We start from the raw sequence: 21270 nt of genomic DNA, 5'->3' as shown, positions 1-21270 counted from the left end.
GAGAGGAATAAGGGAAGATCCAGAGATAGGGCAACAAATTCCAAAGGGAGCTAGTCAAATGCCCCAGGACTAGGGGCAACCAGGGCAACAGGACATTCCAGATCAAGGACCATAAAAGATAAGGAATGTGATGCAGAAAGATCCCAAGTACAGGAGCAGAATAAGTAAGAACTAACGAATCACAGGGAGACTGCTGGAACTTTAGAATAATAAGGCAAAGAAAGTCTGTATTCCCGAAGCAAGGCTCCATATGTCTTCTTGCCCTTACTGGGTATTTATACCCGGGAGGCTTTGCTCTTTGTCCTTTGTTCGTAAATAAAACTTTCTTCACTCTTTGAGACAAAGTTTACTTCTCTACTTCCTTATCTGAGAAGTCAGTGAATTCCTTTTTAAGGCTTCATGAGACAAAGCCTGTGGTGATTACCAATGTGAAAAGCAGCAACTGCAGCAGCAGCAGCTGTGATCATGGTAAACATACACACCGGCATCAAAGGTATGTCTGCATATATTCAACAGTTTGTCAGCTTGGATTCAAAGTAAATACAAATTTCAAGTCACTCCTACAAATAGAAATTAGGCCAACTATCATACAGACTGAGTTTAAGTGATCTTTATAACCTATACTCTTATTTTCTTATGAAATTAACCCAGACTGTACAAATTTAGACATCAGCTTAATAGTCCAAGAAAAAACTGTTTAAGCAAATTAAGAATAGAAATAATCATTTGAACAAAACCTTTGAAGGCATCTAAAGTTTTTCTATTAATATTATATTCATTATAATTTTAGTGTTTATTTTATATTAATACATATATCAGAGTAATAATTATATTAATAACAATCACTAATTTTTTCTGAGGTTACTTTATACAGACACTTTTCTAATGTGTTTTTACAATATTTAACTTGTGTGAATAATCATGTGTTATAGATGCTGTAATTGTTCAACTTGAAATGAGATGTTGACACAGTGTTAAGTGTTTTAAAACCATGCACACAAATTAGCAATAAGAAAAATATCGGGTGGTTTCACTTATAACAGAAATACAGGGGAACCAAATAAGACATCAGTGTAAAAAAATAATAATAACAGTACAAAACACAACAAAGCAAAAACAGACAATTATAAACCAGAGACATGCTGCAGGGGAGGTGGAGGGAGAGAAGTTCGAGGGAGGGAGGAGCACAGGGGACTGTGGTGATGGTGCCCGGGTGCATTGGGGAAGGAAATTCTATGGGGACTCAATCTGAGGGGGTGCGGGGAAGCAAATATTGTCTAAAAAAATGTAAAAAAATGATAATTTTTTAAATAAAATAATAATTAAAAAAATTAGCAATAAGTTCATAAAAACTTTCTTGTGAACTCAGTGAGATAAATCAGGAAGGATTAGCATTTCCTAGACCTTATTATTCAAATACTAACTAATAATAAATGAACTTGAAAATAATTTTGATAGTGCATCTAAAGGAAATACTATTTCTTCTGCTGTTATCAAATAAAATGGCTTTAGAGAGTTTATTGCTCCATTGTCACCGATCTTCGAAACATGGACCCCCTGCCTGGAATCCACTGGGGCTAAAGAGCCAACATTCTTCAGTCAGGCTTTCCAGCTGCAATGTTCCCAGGATTTTGCTTCCCAGGATTTTGCAACTATTAAGATATGATGCCTGCTATCTCAATAATTTCAGGCTGCTGTGACAGAATGCCAAAAACCAGGTGACTTGTCAACAACAGAAATTTACTTCTCACACTTCTGGAGACCAAGGTACCAGCCAGTCTGGGTGGTCTGCTGAGGGACCTCTTGCAGGCATCAGGCAGCCAGAAGCTTCTCCAAGTGAGCTTGAGCATAGTGGGTAAGAAAACCAGCAAGCACTTGTCTGCTGCTAAGTGCAGGACAGCCATAAATGAGGGATCCACCTGCAAGGTCTAATTACCTCCCACAGGTCCCACCTCTTAACACAGTCACCTCAGGGAGGGGTTACGACTTGAATATTTGACTGTTAAGAGAACATGAGCATTAAGTCCAGTGTAACTGCTGAGTTCATATGAAAAATGGTGAATAAAAAAGATTGCCTTTTGATGTGTCCTGGCAAGTGGCATGTGGGCTGCTTCTCTGTGATTGTTGTACCCGCTCCACAAGTCTCAGAGTTACACGCCCCAAAACAACCGTGTCTCAAAGTCCCTTTCTTACTTTGCCCAGACTTCTCCCCTCCTGCCTCCTCTTGAAGTGTTTAACAAAATTATGATGGAGGCCGGAAGTGCACTTGCCCTCTTGGTCTAGTACTGAGGTGTTTAGGTTTATTTGTTATCTCCAGTGACGGCCTCTTGATAGTGGAAGCAAATATTCCCATGTGGTGGACACATTTGTTATTTCAGTGGACACAGTGATCAAAAACGACTTAATGGTGGATGGGAAGAGTGTACCTTCTTCATGGCACTAACATTCTATTGGTAGAGGCATCAAATAAATAAATAAATAAACCCATGTAAAAATAAATAAAATGAAAAGTCAGATGACAAAAGTCACATAGAAAAATTTTTAAAAGGCAAGATTATGGAATAACAGTAAGGGGTAGGTGAAGCGAGATTAGATAGAAGAGAATTGATATTTAAATTGAAACACAGAGAGTGAGTCATGCAAAAATCTTGGGACATCTGTTCTAAATAGAAAGAACAGAAATAAGGAGGTGATGCGGGGATGAGGAATGTATCAACTAAGATTGGAATTTGCTTGATAGGTCACTCCTTACCTGTGGAGGAGGATGAGGTGTTTCTGGTACTTTCTGCTATCAAGTGCTTCTCATCCCAGGACTCTCCAGCTAATCCCATACAACTTCAAGATCTCTCAAGATCAACATGGGGTTTTGTCTGGTCAGAATAGTCCAGGCATCAGCATTTGGACCTACCTAATACCACCATACTTTGAAATGCCCCTGCCTCCATGCATTCCAGACCATCTTCTTAGCACTGCTTCTAGAAACACTTACTTTCCTCCACCCACCCAAAGCCACAAGTCCACCCTGAAAGCTCCAACTACCATTTGCCTTCCCAATAAAGACTACATCCTGGCTTATTTCATTGAGCAGGATCTCTTCCAGGCTCTATCCATGTTGCTGCAAATTGCATGAGTAAAAATCAAAATCAAGAAGCAACTATAAACCAGAGACACACTCTGGGGGGTGGGGGTGGGAAGGAGAAGGGAGTAGGATCAAAACAAGGATGGTGGGAATTGTGTGGGGGCTATAACCAAGATGAAAATGCATACATTGTGTGAAAATGAAAAATGATGTAAAAAATATGTAAAATTTTAAAAATTTTTAAAAAAAGACTACATCCACCTGGCCAAGGCTGGAGTGGACTTGGCTTATTCTCAGAAAGCATGAAGGTCCATAGAGCAAGGCGAATGAGGAAAGAAGTAAGCAACAGGAAATAGGTAGCAATTTGCTCATGCATGATCTGACAGCCCATGGTGCTTAGATATTTTGAGTGTGAAGGAGACTGGTGGCAAGTTTGATTAGGAGTGTGAAATTATCCAATTTGCATTGTCAGATATCTCTATCATAACTGATATCTGGAGAGCTTACTAGAGGTAGGAAAATCTTGCTGTAATGTCTTTCAATCCAATGGGAAGAAGATTGTGACTGAGCTGGGGTGTTGAGTAAGTGCAGACATGGGCAGATTCTGTATGAGCAAGTTTATATTGTGGAGAAAGAGCTCATTGGTGTTACTAAGAGAGCCGATGAGGAATGTGGGAGATAGCATGGAGTTAGAGTCCCCTAAGGTTTGGGGCCCCTGTATGAACAGTTGGGACGTGGACTGAGATGTGGGGGGACTAGGGAGCTCAGCTTTGAACATGCTGGGTTTGAGGTACCAGTCAGACAAGCAAGGAGAAGAGGCAGCAGCTGTGTGCCGGAAATCAGGGGGAGGCCAGGGCAGAGAGCCAGATAAGGGAGTTATGGGTGTGTAGATGGAATTTAAGTTCATGACTCTGGATGAGATCACCTAGGGAGGAGGGTACACATAAATAAGAGAAAGGGAAAAAAGAAAAATATGCATGGCTCAGTGCCCAGTAGCAAACTTGTTCAAGCCTGTTTTCCTATAACAGAAGGTGTGGTTCTCTGAATACATGTAAGGTATATGCAGCTGTGATCTGATGTTGGGTCTATGATTGGTAGAATACAATATATATGCTACTGTCAAGAAATTAGACTACTCCTGTTACCTGTGATTATCACACCACCTCCCTGGAAAGGCAATTATTTTCTTTTTTTAATAGAAACTTAAGTGTGAATATATTAGTGTTCTATAGTATATGATTCATTTTCAGCAGTGAGCTTCAGTTAATCCTGAGAGGCTGGCAGATTCGCTTATAAAAACTGGTGGCACAATTGGGAAGAAAAACTGCCCTTTTGAGTAAGTGCTTTATAAAGGCAATTAAAGCAGAAAGATGTGTTTATGGGTTTTCCCCCTTCAAAATGGTTATAGATCAAATTTATTAAAAATGTAATTTGGAAGAGAAGGTGGCAATACAGTAATAAAAATAAAAATGAAACTAATTTATCTCAGATGTCTATGGAGCTTTTAGCCTTAACCAACCTAAAGACTTTCTTATCCAAATGCAAGTAGGAATTGAAAACTACCTTTTAATTTCCAAGTGTTTTGAGCAACAGTGTGGCTGTTGGATAGATGGTGACATGATCAGTTATTCTAATAGCTTACAATAGAAAATGCAGGTGTAATTTTATATATTTGCAAATTAACAGGGATAATATTTAGAGGCTAATTTTGAAATATCAAGGATTGATAGAACCTAATGAAAAGAAAGTAAGCTATTAGAACTACTATGTAACTAGGTAACTAAAAAACATACTGTGTGTGTATATATATATATATATATATACACAAATATATGTGTATATGTATATATTTAAATAAACATCACTTGTTTATAGAGTCACTTATTCCTTTTTTCTAACGAATTGTTTTTAAAAAGTAAGTGTGGATTCTTTATTTTTAACAGGGCATTGGAGATATCAAATGCTTTGAGAAATCACACAATACTACTAAAACCTTACTTCTTTGTAGGAACTAATCCTCCTTCTAAGAAAAAAAGCATAGAGCCTGTTTTAAGTTAAAAATAGTGGAATACAGAGAAACACAGCAAACAAAACGACAAAACTAATCAAACCATAGAAACATTCTGCTCCCCACTCTGTCTCTGGTGAATCCTCTCACCTCTCACACCTCTGGTCTACACCCCAGTTCTTCTACACAAAAATAAATAAAATCAATAAAACAAAATAAAAAAAAAAGACTAGTGTCCAAATGGATTGTTTCATACACCAGAAAGTGTCAGCTTCACAGCACTGTAACTATTTCCATATCCTTTGATGAAATGAACTGACTGGGACTGTCTAGCTTTGGACAAAATCCTTCATCAGTGAGGATGATAAGCTTGAAGGTAAGAGTCCATCGACCTGCATTCAAATAAAGAGTGTGCTGAGGTGTCTGTGGGTAAACAGGAAGGTTACAATGCAGTGAGAGCAACTGAGGGGCTGGAGAAATGCACAGCTACTGTGCTGGGGATGGAGCTGCTGAGCAGACTGGAGGAGAGGGCACATCTTACTTCTGAGGCAACTCCACTCCAGGTGGCCTCAGTCCTGCTTACCTCTTGCCAGGACTGGACAGTGTCCTGCAATGTCGGTCCCTCACTTCCTTTCTAACCCTCTCACCAATTCCTTAAAAATGGCACCTAACTCTCAAACCTAAAGAGTCGATCGCTATTTTCAATTCATGCAACACAGAAAAATTAATAGCACAAACCTACCTACACGGCAACTGCAGAATAAAAACTGGGCAATATTTATTTCAGTTGCATTTTAACTTGCACTTGCCCTTTCTACTCGGTATTGCCATTGTATTGCAAATCATTGAATCACAGTTAAATGTCTACACTAACTAAACTATCTTTGATATTAGCCTGACTTAATGGCTAAGACATTTTGAAAACTGAGTAGTTATTGATTATAGTTGCAAAGTGCCATCCACTTATTTTAAGTGTTAATAAGTAGAAATCTTTAATTTAGAAAAAAATAACAAATGTTTTGTCTCTACAATTTATTATTAGCCCAAATGACAGTAAATTAAATTGTGAGTTATCTAACAGATTTTTCTAAAAAGGCTCTTCCTAGGCATATCAAATAAGAACCCCACAATCCACTGTTTGTGGTTTTTCCTAGATGAAGGAAGTGTTATGGGCAGGTAATATTAGCAGTCCTCAATGCATACATATCTGCTAATCTGCTGTTAGATCAGTGAAAGGACATTTGAAAAGTAACAAATACCTAAATCACCAGTCAGCTTCATCTTTTCAGCTATATACATATAAAAATAAAATCAGAAGGTTTTCATGTGATCCAATAATTTTCCATCTGTGGGCAAAGGAGAGGAGTAACTGACATATTGTGAATATATTTCACCCATGTCTCTATAGAATATGACAGTTACCTACTGCACAAACTGTATCCTTTTAGAAATGCAATAAATTAAAGCTTTTTATGAGACTGTGTGAGCTTATGTGGTAACTGAAAAAAATGGCAGGGTGAAAAAGAATTTATTTAAACTTCAGTGTCTGGCTAATAGTGCAAACCACATCTTTGCCTGGAGGCAGTAGATGAAGATGGGCTGGTTTTGTGTTCACATGGCAACAGGATGGAGCCTCCTGTCTCCTAGTTTGTATGCTACATTTACAAAGAGTGTGAATTAGGACAAGAATATCAATTGCGACTTTTTTGATTGACTGGTCAAACTGTTTCTCTTCCTCTCTCTCTGGTATAGCTATTGGTACAGATATAGGCATAAATAAATATGCGTAGTTCAAATATACAGAAGTATATATATCTATGATAGGTAATAGATATATAGAAAACTGGATTGTGATAGCAAAAACATGTTATATCATACTTATATAAATAGGGATTATAGATATGTAGGTAAAGATAGACCTATGGTAGATAGATCATAGACAGCTACAGATAGTTCTGTGCTTAGTCTATTTATACCTGCATATCCATAGGAGAATGAGAGATCAGGTTTGTGAACTTTTTCTGTAAGGATCAGCTATTTCATATTTATGCTTTAGTGACCATATGTTCTCAGTTGTAACTACTCTATTTGTTGTGGTTTGTTATAGGACAAAAGTCATAAACAATAAATGAACACAACTGTGTACAATAAAACATATTTATGGGCACTGAACATTGAATTTCATAGAATTTTATTTGTTATAAAATATCTTTTTCATCATTTAAAAAATGTAAAAGCTGTTCTTAGCATGAGGTCCACACAGAAAGAGTCTGCAGGACAGATTTGGTGTGTGGGATATTGCTTGAAAGCTCTAAAATATAAATAATAACCAATTTTTATTGTTATCTTTCATGTCAAAAGATCCTATTGTAAGACTCTCATCTTACGATTGGCAACCATGTTTAGAGTAAATACTAACTCTAGAAAAGAGAATGAAAGGTAGCTTCCAAGCAGAGGACTCTTTTTTTAAAAAATGCAATATTATTGAACATATTGGAACACAGCCAAGATAGAAAAACTCACACCTCTACTTTAAAAGAAAATGCAAAGCAAGAATATGTCTAGGCTAAATATTTCATTATGGGATAAGATGTATAATTAGTCAAAATAAGATCTCGGTATTTTCACAGTATTGCAAACACAGTACAATATTAATTTTCACATTATATTTTATATGCAAACAAATTGAGTTTGCATAAGGAAAGTGTTGCTTTCTTCACAAAAGCTGTCTTTGATAACAAATAAGAATTCCACTGAAAAATTGAAGCTTTCCATATGTGACAAATTTCAGAAATGTGAATAGAAGAGAAATGTAACATTCTCTCGGAAATACATACTTTTACATATGGAGCTTCTAAAATAAATGTTCAAAAACCTGAACGACTGTCAGTTTATGCAAAAAAAAAAAAAAAAGAATGTAGAGCTAAACAATTGCTTCTTTTGAAGATTTCACTAAGCATCCAGATCATTGAAATAGCTCAGATAATGGAAACATATCTCTCAATTCAGAGACAATTCCTAATCAGAAGATTGGATTTGCAACAAGCAACTATAAACCAGAGACACACTACAGATACACTACATGGGGGTAGGGGGTAAGGGGAGAATTTTATGGGGACTATAACCAAGATGAAAATGCATACATTGTACACAGATGAAAAATGATGTAAAAATATATATAAAATTTTTAAAATAATAAAAAAAGATTGGATTTGTCAAATACCTATTTTTTTATTTTCTTTAAAAATTTATTTTATTTATTTATGCATACAAGATCTGGGGCATAGGCCAGAGATGTGGGGCTGGGTGAGAGGATTCACCAGAGAGAGTGGGGAACAGAACAGTTCACTCTACTGAAATACACTGCTGAGGGGAGCAGCGGTTGAGACAGGAGAGGTCTGCTACACCATGTGGGTCAGCTCCCTGGCTGGGGATTGAACTCAGTGCTACAGATAGCTTCATAGTGCTGAAGCTACTTAACCCCTTGCACCACCAGGGATGACTTCAAATGACCATTTTAGAGAAGAGTGCTATGAGTTTTGTTTCTTAGCCAATCATGATATTCAAGATCTTACCAATCTGCTTGCTTTTTTGCTTTTGGTGGTGGTTTTTAACTCTGTTAAAAGAGTTTATTTCAAGTCATTTCTCTTTGCCACGAGATGATAGAAATAGGCCCATTAAATGTTCCACCTGAGCTTCCCCTGGTGGCACAGGTGGTTGAGCGCAGTGCTGTGAAGCTGTCCGCAGCCTTTGCAGCACCAGTTTGATCCTGGCTGGCCTGCGAGAATCCCACATGGCGTGGCAGACCACTCCTGTCGTGCCTGCTGCTCCCCTCAGCAGTGTATTTTGTCAGTCTGCCTGTTCTGTTCCCTGCTCTGTCTCTGGTGAATCCTCTCACTCTCCCACGCATCTGGCCTGTACCCCGGTTCTTGTATGCATGAATAAATAAATCTTAAAAATAAATAAATAAATATTCAACACTTTTCTGTAACCCAGTTGTCTCATTATCATTATAGACATGCATCAGACATGGGCAAGAGTGATGGAAAAATATCAGAAAACAACAAAACCAAAAAATAAATCCCAGGGGGTCTACTTCAGCTTGCCCTTTATTCTCCTGTTACCAAAATAAAGTTAAACTTTATTTTAAAACAAATCTATAGGGCCTCCCCGGTGGCGCAGCGGTAGAGCGCTGGGTTGCGAAGCTGCGCGCGGCCTCTGCGGCGCCGGTTCGATCCCCGGCTGCTCCCCGGCCACCGGAGGAGGGTCCCACATGGCGCGCAGACCTCTCCTGCCGCCCGCTGCTCCCCTCAGCAGTGTACTTCGGTCCTTCTGCCTGCTCTGCTCCCCGCTCTGGCTCTGGTGAATTCTCTCGCCCTCCCGCGCTTCTGACTGTGCCCAGTGCATGTATAAACAAAAACAAACAAACAAACCAGCAAACAAATAAATAAAGCATGCCTCTATAAAAAAAAAAAAAATCTATAAAAGAAGAGAGTGAAAATCTACTCTAAACCTAATGCAAAGCTGTGGATATAGTCTGTGCTTTTTTTTTTTTTTTAGGATTGATTTATTTATTTATACAAGCACTGGGTACAGTTGGAGGCACAGGAGGGTGAGAGAATTTACCAGAGCCAGAGTGGGGAGCAGAACAGGCAGACTGACAAAATACACTGCTGAGGGGAGCAGTGGGCGAGGCAGGATGTGGCCCCATGTGGGACCCTTGCCAGGGACCGGGGATCGAACCGGCGCTGCAGAGGCTGCGGGCAGCTTCACAGCCCAGTGCTCAACCACTGCACCCCAGGGGAGGCCCTGCGTTTTGTTTTTTTTTTAAAGATTTATTTATTTATACAAGAACTGGGATACAGGCCACATGTGTAGGAGATGAGAGGATTCACCAGAGATAGAGTAGGGAACAGAACAGGCAGACTGACTGAAATATACTGTTGAGGGGAGTAGGGGGTGAGACAGGAGAGGTCTGCTGTGCCATGTGGGTATCTCCCTGGCTGGCTGGGATCGAACCTGCACTGCAGAGACTCTGAATACCTTCACAGGGCTGTGCTTAATCGCCTGCGCCATCAGGGAGGACCTATAGTCTGTGCTTTTAAAACAACCTGACACATACATTCAATGTATTTAGAACAAACCTTCTAACATACACATTAAGGAATGTTATCCATGTCTTTAAATTCATAGGTGAGGTATCAGTTTAATACAAAAAGAGAAGAAAACAGAAATCACAAAGACAAGCCTTGCTTTCTCCTGAGCATCTTTGAATCCCTAAGTTTGCAAAACTAAGCTCTTGAATCATTTAAGTATCATTTCTTTCTAAAAATTGACACAGTGTGGCTTGCAAAGAGTCTTCTATAACAATATAAACATGGACAAGATGAAAAACAAGACCAAGGGGAGCTGAAATTTTGTAATCATTGAAGGTACTAAGTATCTAACATAAATTTTGTCTGTTTTTGGTTAGATTAAAATTTTCCAATAAAATCAGCAAATTCTTGGTGGAAATTCCTGCTTGTACTGATGAGTCAGGCCCTAAATCCCCATACATATTTTCACAAGATTTTTTGGCTAAAGCATGGTTTTATTTACTCTGGGACAATCATACCAATTTTAAATACCATCTCCTGATGGACTGGAATTTAACATATAAAATGGTCTTAAAAAACCTCTGGCCAGAAATGTTCATCACAACATTGCAGGAATTTAGAGTCAATTGTGTTATAAATACTTTAACATAGTTTATTGGTGCTTGCTAAAGAACCAGAAGCATTGGTTAGAGAGTTCTGATGGACCAGTTGTTCACATGTCGTGAAATATAATTTTCATGAACAAGGAACGAGAGAAGAAATTATTGAACACTGACATAGAAAATATTGTTTTATCACAAGGTATGTCTTGCTATAGAACCTTCTTATCTGGGGGCCTATTGTGAAACAACTTAGTGTATTCATTTTTGTTAATTCCACTGGGTTTTTATTTTAAGGGAAAGTCCACATATTTGACTAAGAAACAATTCCATAGTCCTAGTGCATGCATTCAAACACCATTTGGCTGTACATAACCATTTATTCACCAAACATTCATAAAATGAGTACTGACTTTTTGACTAGGCATGTTTATAGTTACTGAGTGTATCTGACCACCTAGACCATGACATGTGAAATGTTTTAAATAGACTAGAGATGCTAAATAAAAGTATAATTTGAAAGTGAGGTATGACTACTTTCAAGGAGGAGACAGTAACCAATTCATCCTGGGAAATGAAAGTTCAAAAAGAGGGAATATGTATGCTCATATGCTTTTACTGGAAGGGTGGAGAGACATTCATTACATGAGCAAGAGCTAAAAGGACATCCCAGTCAGAGGCAAAGTATAAGCAAAGGTATGAAATAGTCCACTACATTCAGGAATCAGACATTCATTAGGACTCAGTTAAACACTGAATAGAACATTTGGCAAAAAGCGAGTGAGAGGTTGTAACAAGACAAAAAGTAAAAGTCAACGTATGTGGGATTTTCTCTCATAGGCAAAGGGGAGCCTCTGGGAATATGGGAGAGGGAGTATGAGCAGTGGAATAATAACACAGCACCTGCTTTGGAGAATGGGTTCTTTAAGACCAAGGGAAAATTTAAAAATGTAATAATAATGTTATGATTGATAAGTAATATACGCAGACTTGGGAGTGTAGAATGGAAATTCCGTCCACTATCTACAGTCCATCCTCCACAGTCATGCAAGGGGCAGTCATAAATATTTCCATTATTACTCAGAAGACTTAAAAGTGAAGACTGGAGGTGAGTAGTGGTGACAGAAGGGAACAGAAGAATCATGGAAGAGAAGAAGGAATCGCGTTCTTGCATAAATGATCCAGATGGGCAAATATCTGTCTCAGGAGCCCCTTCTTCATCCGACTATTCACTGCTCACTTCTCTGTAACACCCCACCTCTATCTTGACCTAGAAACACATTTTTAAACATCTTTTGATCTGTACAGGAATATCCATCCATAGGAAAGTTGAGGACATTTTAAAGCTTTTTACTGGATGCAATAAATGAATGAAATCTAATAAAAGTTTGAAAGATGGTAGGATTATATAAACAGGATACTGTCAGCATTAAGGGTTTTGAGTGTGTGTGTTGTGTAATTAATAGATGTCAAACACTGCAGTGAATTGACTTTTGCAGTTACTTCTATGTCCATTGCCTCTATTGTGATTGGACTTGTATGGTTAAAGATGGTTTTTAAATCCCAATCTCTGCATGTCACTAATAATTTTAAATAACACAAATAGCATTAGATGTGTATTATGCTTTCAACCTGATTTTATATCTGAAATGCTTCTTATATAACCTGTCACATAGTCCAATGGTTAGCAATTATAGTAAATCAGATTGAGTACCAAATATTTTCCCTTTTCTAACAGCACAACGAAATGTCTTCTCTACCCCGAACATCAAATACACCCAAGATGACCTGCCTAAAATAATGTCATCTAAAGTATATGGATATCACCAGGAAAGCATGAAATAAATTTTAGCCCAAGGCATCGCTTCAGGATAAAACTATCAAGGAAAAAATAGTTTTTCAGTGGCTGTAAAGAGAATATGGAAGAGATATTTACACCAGCCTCTGTTTCTCCTTATTCTTCGTCATCGCTCTTACTGCCAGTTTAATTGTCAACCTGTCTCTTGAGTTTCATACCTTTTCCAAATGTGTTTTCCCCTCCGCCTTATCTCTTCAAAGCCATCAGTCACACAGCAGATTTGTAATGAACTTGCTCTCTGCCAAGGAAAGAAAAAAAAAGTGACATCATTTTCAAAAAGGGGGAGATCAGCACTTTAATCTCAGTGAGATAGAAAATAGAACAAAGGAAATGTCTGGCAGGACTGAAAGGGGAAGGATGAGGCCGGAGCACTCTCTTTAGACTCTCCATGCGCTGTGCACTGCTCCCTACAAACTTGGGATGCATTTGTTTTCCATTCTCATCATTTCCTGCTGACCATGGAAGGTCTTGTCTGGACATAATTACTGAATAAGGGGTAGGGTATTCTCTCTGCCTGTTTTTTCTAGTTTGGTGAGACAGAGTGGGGATGGAGTGTTTAAATGTTTATTACACAGTTTCAAAGTGTATGCAACATTTTAAAATTTTAATATGAAGTAGCTCACTCTTGAACCTGGTTAGGCAGGTGTATTCTAGCTGCAGTGAAACTAAAATTAAATCAGAATGAAAAGAGACGGTTGTGGAAGGAAGTCAGAGCAAGCTGTTCCATTTTAATCACTGAAGAACCCATCAGACCAAATTACAGACATATGAATCAAAGGTAATGTGGGCATTAACTGAAGACTCACAGGCTATTAAAACAGCTGTTTACAATAATGTGCTATATAATCAGAATTATTTTATGAAAATATAATCTTCCAGAATAACCACGCTGGAAAGAAATGTGGGATCTTTCCAGTTACCACGCTTTTAGCTTCTTTGGGGCCATGTGCAGGATATTATCAAACATGTACCATTTGTCAGAGAAATGTGATGAATAGCCCTTGATAAAACAATAGCAAGAGCTTTCTTTTTCAAGTGAAGCTGGTGCAGAATTAGACATGTGTTTTGGGCATGAATTCCCCAGGCCACAAGTTCAGGTGTGCCAAGAATGTAACTTTATTTCTTTGTTGCTTAATTTCTGTCTGGTATCTTCATTTCTGCTTTTATCGAAAATCCTAACTCTAAGTAAGTTCATGGTAAGCTCATTTAACACCAGATTTTGCCCTTACCCCCGGTCCCTTGTGTAGATCTCAGTTTCATGGATTTTACTGAATGTCTGGGTTCTGTCCCCAGCACCAGCTATGAACGCTGGTATCTGAGGTGTGGAGCACCCCAACTATTTTGAACACCTCCCATCTTTCCCCCACAAAGCATTCAAGTCCCCAGGGTATCACTGGCCATCATTTTAGAGGATATTATGTGTCACTGGCATCTCCATGAAATATGTGCCGCTCCTTCGGCCACTTCTCAGTCCCTGCACATCCCCCAGCATGGGGGCAAGAGATAAGAACCCTCCACATGTTCTTCTGTCCTGCTCTATGGCAAATGAACACAGGGGAACCATTATAGACCTCCCTTCCTATATTAAATGGGCCACATTTTCTACCTCACTGCTGTGCCTGCACTCTGGCAAGCCAAGAGTTGGGGAAATTGGTGACTATTAGGTTTTCATCACTGACATTTGGTCCAGAAAAGTCACATCCTGGCCCATAAATGATCTATTGGCTCTTGGTACTCACCAACTCCCTGGGATGTGACTCAAGAAGGAGGATGTGACAAGATTCAGAGCCCCCTCTCAGATGTCCAGACCACCAATTTATTTTATTGCTCTACTGACTGACTTTCCTCTTCTCTCACAACCTAGATAGATTTTGACTCCTCAGAGAGAGAACGTTCATGTGAAATCCAATTACTGAAAACCCCAGTCAATCATGGACATGATTTTTGAGATTCAATAACTTCAGCCTTTCAAACAAAACCAAAAATTTCATTTTCTAACAATGATCTCAACAATAAGTTTTAAAAGTTTAGTTTGAGGGCCTCCCCGGTGGCGCAGCAGTTGAGTGCTGGGTTGTGAAGCTGCCTGCAGCCTCTTCAGCGCTGGTTTGATCCCCGACTGCTCCCTGGCTACTGGAGGAGGGTCCCACATCCTCTCCTGCCACCCGCTGCTCCCCTCAGCAGTGTACTTCAGTCAATCTGCCTGCTCTGCTCCCCACTCTGTCTCTTGTGGATCCTCTCACCCCCCGCACCTCTGGCCTTTACCCCAGTTCTTGTGTACATAAAAATAAATCTAAAAAAAAAAAATAGAGAATGATAATGATTGCTAGTTGTTCATTCTCCAGACTCAAGAGGCCTGGGGGTACTTCCTGCTCTGGGAATGTATGCTATTCCCCATTTCCACTTCCTTCCACATGGCCCCTTCTCTTGACTTGAGCTCATTTCAATGTGTTTCTTTTTCTTGTAACCAAATGAGTCCTGACAGCAGCAGATGCAGTGAGTGATCCCAATCAATTTGCAGGCTCTTTTGTTTCAGGCAATAAGAGTAGCAGACTTTCTCATCTTGTATAAAAAGTCTGACCACATGGTACCATGAGATTTTCAGAAGAGCATAACCAACGGTGCTTATTAGAATCACTAAGAAATACAGTTAGAAAAAAAGAAAAGCAAATGCTGTCATGCTCTCTTCTACTGTCATAGCTCTAAGGGTAACAGCTAGTTCAGTCATGGTTCCTGAATACAAATGAACAAATTACGAGGCAATTGTTAAAAATGGAAGACTCCATCTGATCCTATTCCCCTGAATTATATACAATGTTATAAACCAATATTGCCACAATAAAAACAAAATAAAGTCAAATTCTTCAAAGTTTAAATTCCATAGGCAGGTACTGGAGCCAGGAATCTGAATCATTTAGTGGAAGCACCATGTAACACCTGTTAAGATCTGACTACTTGGGCCTCCCCTGGTGGCGCAGCGGTTGAGCGCTGGGGTACGAAGCTGCCCGCAGCCTCTGCAGCACCGGTTCAATCCCCGGCCACCGGCGAGGGTCCCACATGGCTCGCAGACCTCTCCTGCCACGCCCGCTGCTCCCCTCAGCAGCGTATTTCATCACTCTGCCTGTTCTGTTCCCTGCTCTGGCTCTGGTGAATTCTCTCACTGTAGGGTAAAGAAAATGTCAGGCTTTTCTGCCCTCCTGCCATCAGGATAGATGATGGATCCTTGTCCTGAATGCATGCCTGATGGCGGGCACCTGGAATAGGGTGTGGGCATAGGTAGATGGGATTCACCTGGGCTGAGACTGTGCTTTTAAGGGCAGCGTCACGGGGACACCAGCAGAAGCAGAGAAAGAAGCTGAAGTAGAAGCCAAAAGAGAAGCCGAGAAAGCAGCAGAGGACACCGGAGAGCCCAGATAGAGTGAAGACTTGCTGGGGGCTGGGAGACCTGCCAAGCCTCCCAGCCCCCCAGACCCCTGCCTGCCATATGCCTGGTGAACCCCAATAAAAGACCTGCTAAAAACCACTGAGGACTCTGACTTCTCCTTTGCCCGGTCTGCATGGGATCAGAAAACCTGCCCTGTGTCCATTCCTGCCCCTACACTCACCCTCCCGCGCTTCTGACTGTACTCAATGCTTGTATAAATAAATAAATCTTTAAAAAAAAATCTAAATATTTGCATCCCCAAAATTCTTACTTTGAAATTCTACCTCCTCCCAAAGATCCACAGATGATGGTATCAGGAGGGGGGGCCTTTAGGAGCCTTAAATCCAGAGGATGGGATCCTAGTGATTGGGATTAGTGCCCTTATAAAATAGGATCCAGAGAGACCCCTAGCCCCTCCACTATGTAGAGAGGGAAAAAAAGCCAGCCTGAAACAGAAAGGGAAACCTCACGAGAAGGTGACCATGCAATCTTGGGCTTCCCAAGCTCTATAACTGTGAGGAATTTAAATTTCTATTGTTTATAAACATCCAGTATTTTGTTATAGCAACCCAAATGGACTGAGACAATATCAACCTGGTATTCTTGTAATACACAATGAGAATAAAAAAGATCTAATCTGATTTTTAGCAATTACAGTGGCATGTTTCCAAAATTATAACAATGGACCTCCACTTCTGACTTCCATCTTCTTCTGAATACAGTATGCCTTTAGAAATCCAGAAATTAAAAGACAGAATGCAAAAGCAGATAAATGGAAAAGGTAAGAATTAACAAGACTCTGCATGGATTTTTTTTTTTGTATAAATATTCCAGTCTTTTAGAGTTGCACAGGCAAGAACATAGCAGTCAATTAACCTGTTATCAACACCTAGACTAACTAGAGAACAATGCCTTGAGTCACACCTCTTTCTATCAGGTTCACACTGATTGAGTTATTTTATTACCTTCCTCTCTACCACCAATTAAAGTTCTGGTACATTTTTTTGCATACTGTTTCCAGGACTTGAATACCTTTCATGGGATAAGTTAGACACTACATGATGTTGCTGGGTACTCAAGAATAGGACCGTGAGGTGATGAAGTCAACATAAAGTTTGGATCTTAAGGACTGTTTTGCTTCAGGACCAATAAGGAAGGTAATAAAGTGAAACCTGAAAACCCATTAGAAATCCCCTGAATCTAGTGATTGGACCTAAGATTAACATCTAAGTCGCTGATCAAGTCATATCCCAGATCCATAGCCTTAGACACATTGAAACACCACATCTTCCCAGTTATCTCATTCTTGATTCACTTTCTTAAAGTAACCGCAGAGAGGAAATAGTTAATTCTGATATCAGAAGGTCCTGCCTGTCTCTGAAGAGGTCATCATTCATAGAGGCCTGCCTCCTTGATGAAAAGTAGTATATAAGACTTCTAGATGGAGTTTCATATAAAAAGACATCAAATAAGGAAAGAAGTACCTTCCACTCAGAGACTTAGAAAATATATAGCTTTTGCAAAAATATACAAAGAAGGATTCATAGACTTAGCAGGAGTTTGGTATTTGCAAAATACAGAGTATCTCATGTGGGAACTTGAGAAGATGGAAAATTCAGTTAAAGTCAAGCCATAAAAACAGAAGACTAAGTGAATTCATTTTGTAATTTGTTTTATTATCTCAAGATTTATAGAAAGCAGTTGTACCTAACGCACAGATCTTTCTTAGTTTTGTTGGTTTTCCCCACTCCCACCATATAAAACTATCAGTGATAGGTGGTCTTAGAAAGTGCTGAGTTAAGACTTGGCAAAGTCATGAACTATATATATATATATGGCTGGTGCTACAATACTAAGTCTCACTAACTAATTCCTCGCATTTGTTTGAGAGAATTACAACCAAAATAGTAGCAACATACACAAAGAAATTCACAAGTATATATCCTATTTATAGAAACATGGACAATCACAGAGAAGACAAGGCAGGATTTATTTAACAAGAAAGAATAATCATTATATATCTAGGTTTGGTGGCACTCAATATTAGATATGAATAACATATCTTCAGAATTTTCAATGTAGTTTCATAATCATTTTTCATTCATTCATTAACTATCACTTACCTACTATGCTTCAGACACTGTTCTTGGTTATTTTGATTGAGTAATGGCAAGGGTCTCTGCCTTCATGAAGTTTCTATTCTAAAGAATCATCTTACTTGAGACCTAAATAATTCTATTATCCACTTTCTTTGTGGGAAAAATAACTGGAACCCCCAGATTTTCATCCAGAAAACATTTTACTTTAACTAGAATATCTTGATTCCCTAACAAACTCTAATCAATAATTTAAGAAAGAGTAAGATAATAGAAAGAACCTCAGCAGATGTCCTATCTATACTAGGAATATACAAGTGACTAAAAGTTTAGCAAATGGATATATAGGGGCAAGGAACAATACCTTTAATTTAAGAAGTAAACTGAGAAATCTCATGAAGAAACTCAAGAAGGAGCCAAGTACTTCGTAGAATCTATACAAAGTACAGAATGTGACTTTGCATATGGGCCTCCCTGGTGGTGCAGTGGTTGAGCACTGGGTTGCAAAGCTGCCCGCAACCTCTGTGGCACGGGTTTGATCCCTGGTTTGATCCCCGGCTTCTCCCCGGCGACCAGAGGAGGGTCCCACATGGCGCGCAGACCTCTCCTGCCGCCCGCTGCTCCCCTCAGCAGTGTACTTCAGTCCTTCTGCCTGCTCTGCTCCCTGCTGTGGCTCTGGTGAATTCTCTCACCCTCCCGCACTTCTGACTGTACCCAGTGCTTGTATAAATAAATAAATATTTTTTAAAAATGTGACTTTGCATAGATTACCAGGTAGTGGTAGTTAATTTTGTTTGTCTCTACTCTGAGTTAAAACTGGGATATCACATAAAAAAGAATTTGTTTCACATAACAATTGTGCTTTAGTTATTCCTCATCTGATCACAAACATATTTTTAAGCTAAGTAATTGCTAATACAGTTTTCATTCCCCTTAATAAACAGTGGCATTTCCCATTAGATTTAGATTTAAGTGTTTTTCAAATATTTATCCCATTAGATGCATGTCTTCAACTGACCAAGTCAGGCAGAAATCTCATCTATCCTGATTTGATTTTTACTCATGACACATGAAGAATCCATTTCTAACTTTCAGTTGGCAGAGCTTGACAGGTTTATTTATGTTTTCCTGACTGATTTTGTATGTAAGCTATTCAGGTGTGAACTAACTAGGGCAGTGTATAGGATAGTCTTACACTCTCATGGCACTAGGCTTTACTGAAGTTTATGAGAAGAGAAGCTTATTGGATTGTGTTGAGAACACTCATTTTTTTCTAGGAAAAAAATTCTCTATTTTCTTGACAAATTTAAGGTAAAGAACATAGCTCATTCTTGAGAAAAAGAGAAAGTTCCCTAACCATCAAAAGGGTCTAAGTGGTAGACATTTGGTCAGATCTTAACATGAGGTCTTGCACATTCACAATTATTAGAAAAGCATCCATTTTTTTTAATACTCTGACATTCCAATAACTTACAGAAATATCATTATATTAGATTACACTTAATAAAAGGCATCACCAGGTTATTCCATGTTTGGTATCAGAGCATTATGCCTTGGGCAAGACATGGACTAGTTTCTCAGCCAGGATCTGTCAGAAGAAAGCCCTTTAATTATTTTAGCACAGGAATTTGATATAAAGAATTATCAGCAAGAGGTTGGGGAAGTGGAGGGTGACCCTGCACTGAGGTGGTTGAGCTTTTGCCTGGGACCTGCAGGGAAGCAAGAACTTGAGGTTGCGAGTTTAAATGGCGGGAAATTCACCATTACTGTTGTGAGAAACAAGATTTATGGCTTTGTCCATTTCTTAAGCTGCCAATTGGGCTTCCTTCTCTATCTCTACAGTCTTTTATTCCTGAATCTTAACTAAACTTCTTAAGCTTAACTTATTGACCTCACAAATACTGGGCAGGGGGTTTGCCTGTCTACCTCTTCATTACTGTAGAAATAGATTGTGTGTTCTTATTTGAGTAAACATGGTGAGTTCCTCTTTACTTAACTCCATTTATACAATCACAAGTAACTATGCTAAAAATTAACAGAAGAAATATCAAGAAATCATCCCAATACTAAGAGATATTCCTATGAATGAAGTAAACCAAATGTTCTTTCTTGCAGCCAAAGAACTTTCTTACACCGAAAACTGAACCATTTGCAGACTAACAAAAGCATTTTCTATAAAGTTTGACATCATAATTTTTTGACCAAAATTATTTTGACTCTTATCAGTAGCTTCGTATTGAAATGTAAAAAATAGTTGTGCTTCTATTAGATTACATTGCATTAATATTGTAACTGTCCTCAAATATTAGTCATTAATAATACTGTGATGTCATATAAAAGACTTAAATAAAATAATTATCGGCCAAATATTAGACAAAGGGAGACAGCCAAGTATTAGACAAAGGGAGACAATATTGATTCATGAAAGTAATTAATGGGTGAAACAACTTTCAACCCTAGAGTTCATGGCAAAAAATGGCAGAGGGTAGTATCAATAACAATTGAAATCTTGTAAGAGTGGTCTGGGAAGTTAGATCCAGAAATCTGTGGAAGGACTTGGGCTTGACTGGGCTGGAAGTGGGGCCACTTGGAGCCGACTGGACATTAAAAGTTGGCTTTCATGTATCTGAGGAGGCTCTAGGAGATCTTTTGGAGACTGTGGAAAAAGTTTGAACTAGGACCAATTGCAGCTATTGGAAACTATTGTCAATGTCAGTGGAAATTTCTATTGATCCTGATAAGAGCAACAGATAAGAGTATGTCCCTCTTCCCTCCTGCATTCCAGTTTTCCTCCTGGGTCCCCTATTGGCAAAGCCGAGCAAAAGTCAGACTTCTGTTTTAATGAGAAATACAGTTTTCCGAAGAATCACAAAGCAAAATAAAGCTGGATGGGTTTTAAGCAAAGAAAGACACAGTAACTTAACTCTGACAAAAGAAAATAAAACTACTAATTTGTTCATCACATATCATTACTGATTACAAAGTTATTGTTGTAGTTGTATAACAGAGAAAACAATATTACTAATTGCTAGCATTTAATAGTGTTAAATGTATGATAAGTTTTATGTTGAATGCTATATGTATATATATATATAATGTTGATTTATTTGTCA

General features: G+C 38.8%; 1 pseudogene across 1 annotated transcript in view; it reads left to right on the top strand.

Moving 5' to 3' along the window:
- LOC311175431 (phosphatidylinositol N-acetylglucosaminyltransferase subunit P-like) overlaps positions 1 to 20301 on the top strand; it is a 111391-nt pseudogene extending 91090 nt beyond the window's left edge. The window contains exon 2 of the transcript in view: positions 20000 to 20301. The product of the transcript in view is annotated as a phosphatidylinositol N-acetylglucosaminyltransferase subunit P-like (transcript). The remainder of the gene's footprint in view (positions 1 to 19999) is intronic.
- The last annotated feature ends 969 nt before the right edge of the window (positions 20302 to 21270 follow it).

This window comes from Talpa europaea (assembly GCF_964194135.1).
Source record: "Talpa europaea genome assembly, chromosome: 8".
Taxonomy (NCBI): domain Eukaryota; kingdom Metazoa; phylum Chordata; class Mammalia; order Eulipotyphla; family Talpidae; genus Talpa; species Talpa europaea.
This window is presented reverse-complemented; position numbering and strand designations above follow the sequence as displayed.